The sequence below is a fragment of the Aedes aegypti genome, chromosome 3 (genome assembly GCF_002204515.2).
Source record: "Aedes aegypti strain LVP_AGWG chromosome 3, AaegL5.0 Primary Assembly, whole genome shotgun sequence".
Taxonomy (NCBI): Eukaryota; Metazoa; Arthropoda; class Insecta; order Diptera; family Culicidae; genus Aedes; species Aedes aegypti.
The window spans coordinates 139519506-139533622 of NC_035109.1; the positions used below are offsets into that span (position 1 = coordinate 139519506).

At 37.4% G+C, this 14117-nt stretch overlaps 1 protein-coding gene across 1 annotated transcript in view; it reads left to right on the forward strand.

The window, feature by feature from the left end:
• The first annotated feature begins 215 nt into the window (after nt 1-215).
• The window catches only part of LOC110678702, a 36326-nt gene continuing 22424 nt past the window's right edge, over nt 216-14117 (forward strand). Inside the window, exon 1 of the mRNA XM_021851916.1 lies at nt 216-1925. The gene's annotated coding sequence lies outside the window, so the exon portion shown is untranslated. The remainder of the gene's footprint in view (nt 1926-14117) is intronic.

A 14117-nucleotide genomic window follows, 5' to 3' on the forward strand; every position in this document is an offset into this window, starting at 1 on the left:
AGAGCGTGAGAGAAAGAAAAACATCGCACCCTCTCTCAGAGCGGCAAGTCGCAGTGGGTCGGTCTCGCGCGCGAGGAAGTACGCACCGCACACGGTGTGCCTCCCGGTCCGGATTCTATGACTTTTAATTCGAGTGTCTTTCCCGCTGCTCATTTGCGTGAAATGCAGAGCAGCTCGAAGTGGTTCCATTCGGCGTCGAGCTCGGTGGCCGGTTTAGTCTTCGCTTGGCAGCAGCACGCGTGACAACGATTTTCTGCGTTTGCGGTCGCGAAACCCTTTTCACTTTGGTTGGTGCAGACGAATTTTATTATAAGCTGAATTTTATCATCGCTCTGAACGGAAGCATTGAAGTGTACGAATTTTGTGTCAGAGTGATTCCGAACGATATACCGGAAGATTAGGAGGGGTTAGTTGAAACTTAGCGAAGAATTTTCCATTCGGCTCCGAAGTGGATGCTGAATTGCGTGAGAATTGTTTTGAAGATCTGAAAGTCAAGGTGCAGTGACTTGGAAGTTGTGGAACTGGTTAACGATCGATTTCGGAGGAGGTTGAACAAGTGTTTTGTGTTTCTGGAAGTTTTTGAAAGATTGGTTGATTCAAAGGCTTGGAGTGATCCAAACAGGAAGTGAGTGAGTTGTGGTGCAATTCTGGAAGATGTCCCTCCGGGGACAACGGTACGGGTCTTCACGCGAGTGGGTCACTTTGCCACCGGTGACGGAAAATCGAGTACAATTTGTTATGTAAATCAGATGATTCTCGCTCGCAGTTTGACGAAGAGGACCACGCAGCAGTACGACGGCTCTCCGCGAGATCACACTTTTACTTTGGCTCACAGCGGTCGAGCAACGAGGACCAAGACCAAGTCGGCGACATCAACAGCGGCTTCTGTACCGAGAGGAGCTCTCATTAAAAGCCGATTGGATATTTTGAGAAATTAGTGTCGGACGGCTCTTATTTCTGTGTTTTTCGTCTGCGGCGGTGAACTGCGCGGAAAACTTACCGAGTTATTTTAACTCTTCCTTTTTATCCACCGCAGTAGACTACAGCTGTTGGGCGGAGGGTAGTTCATCAAAACTGACGAAGGCCTATTTCGTTGCGGCGGTCACAAACTCACGGTCAACTGTCGCAAATGGAAGATCCCCGCATCACGTGAGGCACGCTGCAATACGCTACAATTTTCGGGGTCCACGTCCAAAAAAACGTTGCATTCTGTGCGGGTGTACCGAAATTGTTATCAGTTATCGAAGGATTGTTTCGTGCGGCTTTCCGCAAGACCGGCATGCCGTTGGTGTTCGCGGAATTTGATTAATTAAACGAAACTCGAGGCGCAGTGGAAGTGATTTGTGCGCGTCTCTCATTCTCTTATCGGCCGAAGTCTCGGCAGCTGTGTAACGCATAAGTGGTGTGCGAAATTGCTGTGCAAATTTTACCGCGATTGTTTGTTTTTCGCCTTACGTAGAGAGCAACTCGAAAGGAAGAAGAGTTCATCGAAAAGGGGTTCAACGCCAACATCGACCGATCTGCTAATCATCATCCGGACGCGAAAATAGTGCGGCTGTGGTTGAAGAAGACGCTTTCGTACTTTGTTGCACGAGGCGAGACGAGGCGGTTCTTATCAGTGGTGGGAATAGAGCGCACCTTGCACCTCGTGCGCTGCTGAACAGCGTTCGGTGGTTTGCGTATTTCACGTTCGTCTCGAATATGCGTAGAGTGGCGCTCGGGCCGATCGGATGGTAGATAGTAGTGGTACTGTTGGGGCAAAGGCTTAGCAACTTTGTTGCGCGAAGAAACGAAGAGAAACGATTGCGCTGCGCGATGAGTGATGACGAACGAGACTATCGAGGACAACTTGTCGGTGGCACAATGAATGGGCGATGATGTGTAGAAGTGTGACGAAGAAAGGTCGCAAGTGCGAACTTTAAACGGTAATTATTTTGCTATACTTTGTGATTTATTAGAATATGATGTTTGTGGTGGGCTCCACTTAGTTAATAAACCATAATAATTGAGCACATCTGAAGGAATCATCTCAACATGTTTCTGAGATATTTGCCGATCGTGTTTTTTTTTGTGGAAGTCAGTCACAATCAGCCATAATTTCGTTAGCAAATTTGTTGTTTTTGTTGAAATTATATAGTATTATAGAATCGATGTAAAATGTACAGTTACAATTTCGCATTAGCAAATAGTTCAATCATTGGCATGCAGAAGGTCTTCGAGAATAATTTTCAGTATAGGTAGTGAGTCGAGAACTTATTAATATAAAAGTTGATGTTGTAATTGTCACTTTGATTCAAACTGCAACATTTTTTATCCAACGGGTCCACTGATTATTGCTTGAATTTCTCTCACTTTAAATTATTATCGTGCTTGCCACACTAACCTATAAAACTGGCTTTTTTTTCATAAGAATGTAATCGTTACATCATTAAAAATAAATAAAACAAAAATAATAAAATACAAAAATATCATGTTTGAAATTCCGAGAACATGGAGCATGTTGGATTTTTTTTTAAATTGGACAAAAATCTTATTTATTTCAAATTTTTGAGGTTAAGCCAAATTTTTAAAGTTTCCATACAGTTAGTATGGGGGGCCGCAGTTGTTCAGTATGACCAAGCTGAGGGACATGGTTTCGAATTCCACCGGTCGAGGATCTTTCCGGGTCGGAAATTTTCTCAATTTTCCAGGACATAAAATATCTTCGTGCTAGCCACAAGATACAAGAATGCAAAATTGATCAAATGGTGAAGAAAGCTCTCAGCTTATAACTGTGGAAGTACTCATAAGAATATTCGTCCCAGTTTTTCATCCCAGTTGGGATGAAAACAGATTTTTCTGTGTTTCTACCGAATCAGATGAGATTCGAGCAAATAATATGATGTATGAGTTTCACTAAGTTGTACTATTAACTTAAAAGCAGGAAAGCCCAACGATAAATCTGTATAGTTGTATGATCTTCAAAAAAAAAACTTTTAAATCAAAATGAGTTAATTTGGAATTTTGAAAATATGATAATGATTAGCAAGTAAAGCAGCTTGATTCTAGGCACCTTTATGAGTTTCATTAATTGTCAGAACTATTTTAAACATAATTCTTGCCAGAGATGATCGATTTAAGTTTCATCATGAGATTGTCGATGAGTAAGATATGTATTATTAAAATTTCACTGCTGTGTTCACTTTTTGATAGGGGAGAAGCATTATTTTCCGACCTACATCATCAAAACATCAATTTGCATTGAATCTGACAAAAATAATGGAATGAAGCAAATTTGTATGCTTTGGAAATCCCGAAATCATTTAATAATTTAGCCCACACTACTTATAAAGAATCTGCCCCAAAATTTGTAAGCATACTCCGGAATTTTAAATCCTGCAAAAGATTTTATGAGAATCATGATCCGGAATGTTTCAAACTCCTACTTTGGAGAAAATTTCGGTCAAAGTTTAGTGAGAATTCGGTATAGCATTTTATAAGAAATGTGCTTAGTTTGCTTTATCTCATTTCAGTTTGCCAATAACATTTCGAAATCCTATCTTGAAATCAATGAAATTATTGTTGAGTATTTTCAAAGAAATCTGCTCAAAATTATATTATTAATACGCCTGAGTATCTGAAAAATCTCACATAGGATAACATTGTCAAGGATTTAAAGAAATTACGTTTTAAATTCTTGGAAAACCCTGATCAGAAATGGAATCATTTTGAATATTCTGTGGAAATGCTGCCCACGTTATCTGTGATATTCGTGTTCAGAAATTTTTGAGAATCCTCTTCAAGATTTTGTAAAAATCCTGTCATTTTGTTTTTGAAGACCAGCCAAGAATTCTGCGTGAATTACTCTTAGAATATTACCCTATGATTAAGTGAAATTATGTTTGAAAATATAGCCTTTTGGCGATAGTTTTTGTCCAGATATCACTTATCGAACGTTGAACGAGACGTTTTCAAAACAAAATGTTATTCTAACAAGATTAATCTAATCAACTTGTATCTTTTATAACGAATATCAAATCGATCTTCTCAAGTCAGATAGATATGTAGAAAAATTTAAATCTAGCTACAAATCAACCAAAAATTGTGGAAATTTTAAATAAAGACTTTGAGTAATTATTAACATTAAATATTTAAGATGATTCGAAAAGCAATTTTAACGATTACCGAGCTAAAATATTTGCTTGAAACTAAATGAAACACAAAAACAGTTAGCCTTAGCATGTTCCAACTTCAACTTGGTGGAATAGCCAATGGGCGTAATATGAAAAGTATCTTCAAAACATCACAAAAACTACAATGCATTATTCTTTAAAAATAAAAAAGCCAACAATATTTTTGTGTGGGTACTTTCTGGAACGTTTGGTATTTTGGGACAGATGGCTTGACTCCGGGACTGCCCGCACAATATGGAACGTCTGGTCACATTAATTCAGCTTGAACAAGAGTTACTTAAAAAATCTTCACAATCTTATTGAATCATAGTTTGGATTCTTTCAGAATTTTGGGCAGTAATTTCAATCTACCCTTATAGAAATTTACACATTTACGTATGTACAGGTTTCACGACAAATCGTCAATAGGGTTCTCATAAAATTATTGACAAGATTTTCTCGGAACGTTGACAAATCTTAGTAAGATTCCACAGAATTGTAGGGAGGTTTGAAAAACTCACATAATCCTATCGGATCCGACAGAACTTTGTGCAAGATTGTAATAAAATTCTGGACAATATTTTAAAAGATTCAAGATTAAGATATTTTGAATTAGGGGTTTTTACAAAATGAAGTGCTGCATTCTCACAGTTTTTTTGTGTTCTGAAAGTAAGATTTAATATATGTCTTGATGTTTAAACATTCAAAAATATTTGAAATGTAAAAGTTATCGAAATTTGACGTATTGCCAAATAGGGAACCACTATGGCCATAACTGGTACACTTTCCCTATACGAATTTCTAATGATTTTGTAGATATACATTGAAAACATCCTATGCCACAACTTTTGAGCAGATAAAAAAATCCTAATATTTTTGCGCATTTCTTTCACCACTGTACCATCGCAGAAGTTTTTGCAATCCCGCACTTTTATTCGCATTTTCGCACTAATGAAGCCACACTTCGCAGTTCAGTAGTGAAAAATAAACACAATATCATGCATTGGTTTTATTCGTTGTCCATGTTACTATTTTCATAACAATAATGTCCAATTTTACGGATTTTTCTTTTTATTTAGAAGACATTCATTCATGAAAATATTCAGTTTGAAATAAAATCGCTAAAGGAACTAAAACAGATCGCGTTGTGTTAGGGAACATCAACTAAAGAAGGTATCGACATACAGGGTGGATAAAATATGCTAGATTGAAGGAACAGTGAATCGAGATAGAGAAAATATAGCGATACAAAATGTGTAGGGCAAATTTTATTGTATTTAAGTTTTATTAGAACATGAGCATGGTCATGGTTGACAGTCCACAATTGCTACTACGTTATTGATAGAGCAACTGTACTTGCACAATAAGAAGGCCGGCTTCAGAGGCACGTTCCCCGCCATTTGGGAGATTTGTGCCATTTCCAATTTCTAAAAACCACAAATTGATTACACATATTACGTAACAAGGGAATCCTCAAAATTTAGAGCCAAAAAAATGACATTTTACCCGACTTATTTTATTTTTCCAAACCCGGACCAGACCCCAGACAATAATTGTAAAGCTAATCCCGCCCCGACCCATCCCGAAAAAAAGCTGTTCAAACCCGACCCGAAATCCGAAAATGTTTTTTAAAACAAAAACCGAATAAAACCCAAGTTCAAAAAGATGATAAATTAATCTTTTCTGATGTATACGAAAGCTTTCCAGTTGTTACTCTGTTCACAATTCTCATCAAACCCGACTTTTTTCAAACCCAGGTCGGTTTGAAGGCTACCCGACCCGAACCCGAAATATTTTAAATTTTCAAACCCGGACTCGACCCGAACCTGTCTATTCTGCACATCCACGAGAAAACACTAGTAGTAGTGATGCCAGAAACGATCCCACTCGCTTGGCATTCTCCGAGCGCACTGCTTGCAAAACGCGAAATGGCAAAACAAAAAAACAATTTCAATTTCATTTTTTTGGGGTGTTAGTTCTATCAGGTGGTGTTCAGACGGTATCTTTTCAAGCTTTCAAAACACTGATGTTGATCATCATTCTATCGCTTTATGTATGATATAAAGCCAGCTTCGTCAGTGACCTCTTTTATTCGAATGTCAATTGTCCAGAGCTTATGCGTCAACTGAACTTGAATATTAGAAGACAGATACGTTATGAATGATCCCGTAAAAAGTGTGTGTGTCGTTTGTTGTCACCAAAGCCTTTGAATTTGATATAAATAGTGATACATTTAGACAAACTTTTTTGAGTATGCTTTCTTTGTAATATTAGATTTTTGTGATTTTAAATCAACTAAGTTTTGTCATTTGGATGTACAAAACCGGTTGACGCACGAACATAAATAAATAAAATAAACAAAAAAAGTTTTGATAAGGTATCATATTCTCAATTTGAAAAACCGGTTGAAAATTGAATGTCTTAAGGTTCATTGCATAAAATGAATAGGTCTTAGAGATTTCAATTTCATTGATCTTCGAAGCTTCGGTGTATCTTGAGTTGACAGTGGCATGTTACTGAAATGATGTTTTTTTTTTTCAGATATATTAAGAATAATTCGCATAACTTGAACAAAAGTAAAATTTAATAAGTGAATTAAAAAAAATGGATAAAATAAATTTAAATTTGAAAAAGTTATGAATGAAAACATTGATAGAGAGTTGAAGGTTAGTAGCAAAACATAAAAAACTGGATCTCGGGATTTCTTACACGAAAAAAATGCAAATTTTCTTCAGCTCTCCGAAACCGAAGGGGTCAATCGGAACAAAAATCTGATAGTTTTTCACTTTGCGGTCTTTAAAATCATTTCGTTTGCAAAAAAAAAGCCTTCAAAATTCTGCATGAGATTTTCAAATAGTGGTCAATGGGCGATCTCGGATCTTATATTTTTGTTCTCTTTGTTTACTACGGCTTTACATCTCTGCCGTCAGTAGAACCTTAACGTCGTAAGTGACTATCTGGATAGGATTTGATTTCTGGTCCAGGGCGTGAGAGGTATGTGTTCTAACTACCATTCAAGTCCCGTTCTCTGACATTAGAAGATCATTTTTTTCTTCTGAAGTGAATTGTTTGTATTCATCGTCAAACACGTGAGGTTTCGTTCTACTTCGTCGTAAGCGCTATTATTCGTCGTATCAAACTTAAATTGTTCCACTACGACGGATATTCCAACTAACCTACAACATAGATTCATTTTCCAAAAGTAATTTTGTGAAAGCTGTCATGGTTCGTACACTTGTACACCAAATATGCAATAAGACTACTGTATTTCGATAAGTAACATCAGTTCAATTATCCACTTTGCACTTTTTCACCGAAATCGCATGGACGAACATGATTTTTTTTAGCGATCGACACCAGCACACCACTTTATGATACAAGTTTCTTACCGCCCCCCCCCCTCTGTGTGACTTACTTCGCCGGTCACTTATCTTCACTATGGAAAACCTTAGTAGGTACTTCTTCACTGAAGGATTTCATTCCAATCACACGCCGTAAAGCTTTTACAATTGCATTAATTCACGAAACTTTATGAAATTTCCTCAACGACCGCGTAAAATTTAGAATGTAAACAAAGATGATTCCGTCGTACTGAGCAAACAAAGCTTGTGCGCATCAATGTGTGCGCGATGCTCGGCGTAAAAATACGGTTCCTTTCATTGTTTTATTTTCGCTGCACTGTGAGCAAATTTCATAATTGTTCGGTCAAAAGGAATTGTGTTTAAATGTTTGAGCTGAATTTCGATGGCGAACAATGAATTTTAAAGGAAATTAATATAGGTACTTCATCATGCTGAAGAAATGGAGGAGATGCCCGTAGGTCTATATATTCAGCCATTCCATGAAAAACCGATCTGGTGGGTCTCCGAATTCCGTGAAAATTTGCTTTTTTGTTCCTTATCCAAAATAAGGATACACGTATTTTTGGATTTTTTTATTAAGGTGACCATTTCCGAAATAGGGTGACCAGAAAAATCGCGATTTCGCAAAATTTTTATTTTTAAAAATATTATAACTTTTGAACCGTTCGACCGATTTTCAATCTTTTTGGACGAAATGAAGGTTAAAGATTTTGACTTTTCAGGAAAATTATAAAATTTCACAAAAATTGTGTTTTTTACATGAAAAAACTCAATAGTTTCCGTTTTTTCGTGTTTTGAAGGCCTCGGGACCAAAGGGGCTATCGCTGTTCTCATTTTTTCTTGAAAGTTCAATTTCATTACATTATTTTCATGGAGACGATCAAGATTTACCAAAATCAAATTGTACAATGCGAAAGCCGTTTTGAGAAAGAATTGTTTGGCATCGGTTTGTATCAGCATCATTCACTGCAATACTTAGGAAATTGCAGGTTCTCACTGATCAAAGCTTAATAACGGTGGATACTAGCACGTCGCCCTATTTGCAACTTTTCTTATGTTTAGGTTGAAAGAACTAAATTTTGCGTGATATCATTCTGAAATTGGGGACCTTGGAAATTAAGTCGACATTGAGTAAATGGGCACAACTAAGGAATTGCGTTGAACCAACCTAAAAGTGAGTTGAACCGCGTCTCCGTGTAGGGTTCGAAGAGTGTCGTTCTGCAAACAATAAATAGAGCATTCTGTAATAACTTCCCAAAAGCTTTAGTGTGGCACTGTTATAATCGGAAGAGGGCGAAAGAATGTGAAAAGTTACGCCGCAATTATCCTTAATTGATTAATTTGTGTTTTTTTTTATTCTAACATCAATTTTTTGTTGCATTGGCATGTATACATGTATTCTAGGGTTTTGGTACCGGGAGTACCGGTACCGAAAGTACCGGTATTACAGACCTATTTTTGGTACCGAAATACCGGTACTGGAAAGCATTGAGTACCGGTATTTTCGGTACTGATGAAAAATCCACTAATCATTTGAATCAATATTAATTTTTTCACAATAAATGGAACGTAAGTTATGTAGAATTCGTTGATGGCAAACTTCTTAGGTCGATCAACGAACGTATTACATAAAGGCTTATTCTAACCAGCATCTTTTCAGCACTGAAGATGTTTGATATCCGCGCATAAAAACGTTAGAAGCACCAATTATCGATTGTTGAATACAAATGAAGCTGCTGTTGATGAATATCAAGTTTTCTAGACAACTAGGATCAAATATAACGAAAGCTTTCAGGATACTAAAGCATTCAAAGGTGCTTCAATTAAGGCACAACGTGGTTTGACTGGTTATATTGTTCAAGGGCATTTTTAAAGACTGCCTAAAAATGTCCTTAAAGCACAAAGATTGATAGCAATTATTAGGAATAATTCGTGTATCACGAGAATACCAAATTTAACGATGCATGGGCAACAATTTGAGCAACTTCCGGACGGACTTAGAATGAGCTTTCTCTGTGTTTGAAAGTTATGTTACAAAAATTGAACATAGAACATGCTTTGCATATATTAATGAATGAAATGAAAGGCGATAAAATGGAAACAGTCCACAAGTTATTAATTTTGAACGGTTTTTCGCATCACATACAATATTACTCAGGACGTCTGCAACTTTTCCGAGCAACTGTGGACGGTTTAAGGATAGATTTGAATGAATGTGGTCCCTCACGTTAGACAGAACTTGTATTTCAACACAGATTTTTGTTTAGTTCATGATTCAGAACGGTTTACTAATTACTCTTTTTTTTAAGACCTTATTTTGTTAGTGATATAGTTCATAAAAATTAACAATAAGCGCCAGCAACCTTGTATTAATTGGCAAATTTGAAAACGTTGCGGTTCTGTTGTCCAATACTGTATGCTTTATATATATTACAAACCTTTGTTCCAGTACCGGTATTTTACCGGTACTACCGGTACTGAGAGTTACAGTACCGTAGAACCGGTACTGGTAAAAAGGGGTCGGTACTAGGAACCCTAATGTATTCGGAGAGTTGTGGCCTTGAGATCCAACAGATCGAAGGCTTAAAAACGATTTAGCATATACAGCAATGGTTTGAATTGACGTTTTGCTGGCTAATATCGAGCATGCAAGTTGTATAAGAGCACTATATTAGCACGCAATGCGAAATAAAGCGTTTTATGGTTACTTGGGAAGCCATTTCATTATACCTTTATGCAGTCCAGTACTGCCCATAAAAGCATAACTGTCCCATATTGATTTTCAAACCAACATATTTTTTCATCGCAACATTCACGTTTTTATATGCACTTCATAAGGCATATGAAAATTTATACACTTTGTTTGAAAATGTTGTGGAAAAACATGAAGATGGTGCAGTCTCATATTGGAAAATAAAGGCATAACAGTCTCTATATGAACTTTGAACCCCAATAGCAACTTCAAAACTGGAATCATGTTCAACTTTATATTTTTTAATGATCAATATTAGCGAACTGAGTAGTCTGTGGGATGAAGCTAAATGAATATTGCATGCAAAAATTTACTAGAAAATTATAAACATTAGTATGAAAATGCAAACTTCGAAATTTGAGCGCTGTTTTCTCAATGCCTACTAATTCCATATGGGACAGTTATGCCTTTATGGGCAGAGTACTACCACCCAACATTTGACGTCAAACGATAGCAAATACGCGAAAACCGATGACGACCTACATTCTGCAAAACCAAATACGGTCGATGCTCCGCGAAAAGCAAAGAAAACACAATTCTCATGCGCATTATTTAGATTTTAGTCCCATGAGCCAAAACCGCACGCAAACATCCCAACGATTCAACCATAATCGCTTCTCTTGCTCTGGTTTCTCCCGCGTATTCCTACCGCGCACCTACAACACAATCATAAACCACCACCGCTGCGGATTCTAGCAACTCTCGCTCCTAGGGTCAATGGCACTTAAGTGTGTACTTTCGTTTTCATTTATCACTTGGCTGTAATAGTACCCGTCATGTACCCAAGTCAAGTCATTCATTCGACCATTCATCCATCCATCCATCCAACCATCCCCCAATCCACGCGCTAGAATTCCGTTCGTCAATCAACCGGCAGACGAAAAGCCATGTGATGTGTGACAATTGCGCGTTCCGACGCACACACACAGACACACGCAAGTGGGGATTGGGGCACGAATTTCGCGACTTTTCGAAACGCAAACACAATGCCACCAACGACGACGACGACGGTCCGCAAGCAATGATGGGGGACAATGCGAAAAATTCGCACAAAATAAAACAATTACCGCCCCCGCCGCTGTTCATCGACTACTGACTGACCAATCACCGCAGTGCGGAGCGGGGCGACGAAGTTTGCTTATCACAACCGCGAACCAATACCTGCACAATGCCGGCACACATTAATCCATTGCGATGGGGCAGGTTTTTAAATATGCCCATGTAGCTCAATTAATAATTTAATTCAATAATCATGCGGATTGGATTACCGAACAACTTTTACCGGTACATTTCCTAAATTTTACTTTCATATGTGGAAAATTGAAAACCTATATTTTTATGAAGCACAATCAATTATATCAAAAAGGATCGTTTTTAATATTCCATTGTAGCGAAAACCTTTCACCATCACGATGGTCTATTTGATCCGAAAGGTTCCCCAATAATGGTCGGCTACTGTTGCCGATGCGAATTTCATTCAAGCGTGCGAAATTTGATCCACCACCGAAAGCCAAACCAAATCGAAGGAGTCCACATCGGATAGCTCAAAGAAAGAGTAAAGGCTGTGGGGCAGTCGGGGGTGGTTGATGCACAAAAGGAGCCACGACTTTCAATGAAACGATGGTGACGATTAAGAGAGGGATTGATGGAGACAAGGTGGGGGTGGTAAAAACCTAATGGCAATAAACATCACTAGACAGCTAAAGTGTATTGTCGGCTGACAAGTGGGTTCCTCTCTCTCCCTCTTCTAAGGCAGGTGCAAAAGGAAATGAGAAATGTGATGTGGCGGCTTATTTTGCGAATTGGATTAAGACGCGTGATGATTAGTTTGTTTTTGCTCCTTCGTTTCGCCGATGCGCGTCATGTGCGGTTGGTTTGGATGGATGGTTGGTGCTGACGAGTGAAGCTTTCACGGACATTTTAATCAATAAAAGACATTTGCTCAAATCCATAACCTAGATTGTGGGGGGCTGTGTGCTCTTAGGTGGCTATTTTGTTTTTTTTTTTCGGTTGAGGTTGATTTAAATTCCACTGAACTGGTGTGTTTTATATCAGTACAGTTGAACTAGTGGGTTCCTTCAGTACAGTTCCAAACAAAAAATAAAAACAATATAAACTTTATTTCATTTCTAATCGGTATAGTTTATTTCTGATGACCACATTGTTCAAAACTGCTGAAATGTTTTATATGCCTTAACACATCTCAAAGCATATTTTCAAAGCAAAAGTATTCAACATTACTTTACTAAGTAAATCTCAATATCAAAATATATTATTGAGGTCGAAAGAACAAATAGGTGACGGAAAAATAAAGTAAGTAAAGTCGAAAGTCAGTTTTGAAGAAAAGAGAGTTTCCCACGAAGCAAATCACGGGACCTTCATTAGCCCCTTTGGGAATTCCCTGATACAATTAAAAGAAGCTCTAAACGTCTTGACCATAGTATTAGGCAGCATTTAATTAATACGTAATGCTAAAATTAGAAATTTTTAATCCCCTTCCCCTCCCTAACGATTATCGATTTTTTTTTCGTATGAGTCACATCGCTTGTGCCTACTCCTTCCCTCTTTCCAATGTTACATATTTGTGGACGACACCTTATACCAAAACTGTTGGAAAGACTAATCTTGTTTTGGAATTTTTAAGAAGATGATTTTTGCTCCTGGGGTTCATGAGTATTTTGTTGAATAATTTCAAAGTGATTTATGTCTGTTTGATCGTTAAACGGTATATAACATGGGGAGGCGAATACTGGAACTATGGTGAATACCGATGTACTCACCATATTCAGCCCAAAAAAGTGTTTGGAATGCTGCTACAGAAAACCATAAGAAACGAGATTAGAGCATGCTTCAATGAAGCTCTACGGAAATGAACATGGGTCATATATGTGAATATGGACTTCTGTATCAATCGTTGTTTTAGATTTTGAATTTTGAACTCGACGAGGTGTATCTTGATCATCAATCTCACACGCGCCAATTAACACACGTTCAATAGTTGATTAGCAACCACAGCGTCTCTGATGGAGCAAAATCTGTGCCGAAGTATCGAATGTATTTGACGATCTGTTTTATTAAGCACTATTCATTGCTCACTCCATCTTGATTTTTGACGCAAACTTTCAAAGTAGCTTACGGTAATGAAGATTTCGTTCAAAATTTTAAAAATATTGTGAATTCAAATTGTACATAATTAACATACGATCCAGCTAGAGCCATCCACATACCACGTGGATAAATTAAACGAAGTAGGGGATACGGCCCCGAGATTTAGATAGCGTCGCGATAAAGCTAAAAAACACCTTATATATTCTGCGGAAAAACACGGTGTGTACCTGTGGTATTCTATTAGGCAGAATTATAGAGTTTCCTTCAGCTTAGTTTGTTAAACTGCAGGTCTAACATACACGGAGTTTGCTTTGTTTTCATTTCCTTCATGCAAATTTAGAAATATATGAAAGAACGAAGATTAGCGCAAGTTTCTTGAGGCAAAGATTAGATTTTTTCGCAAATTCATGTCTCAATTTGTCAATCAGTTAGACTCTTTGCCTTCTGGTTACAAGTTTATACAGAATGTCTGAGACCTAATTCAAGACACAAGTTTAAAAAATGCCAGTAAAGGGCGAGCATCATTACTATAACTAGTCATACATTTGAAGTACCGTAAAACGGGGAACTTTGATAGTTTTTTCGAAGAAAACTTGAATATTTATGCATGCTGTTTCAAAGAATAATAATTTATATTTTTAAAACAAGTACTGGCATCTTAGCTATCGATTGCAGTCGATAGATTTCCAAAAGATTTATTATGAATGGATATATAATTTTTCATATGATCGAAAGTTGGTTTTC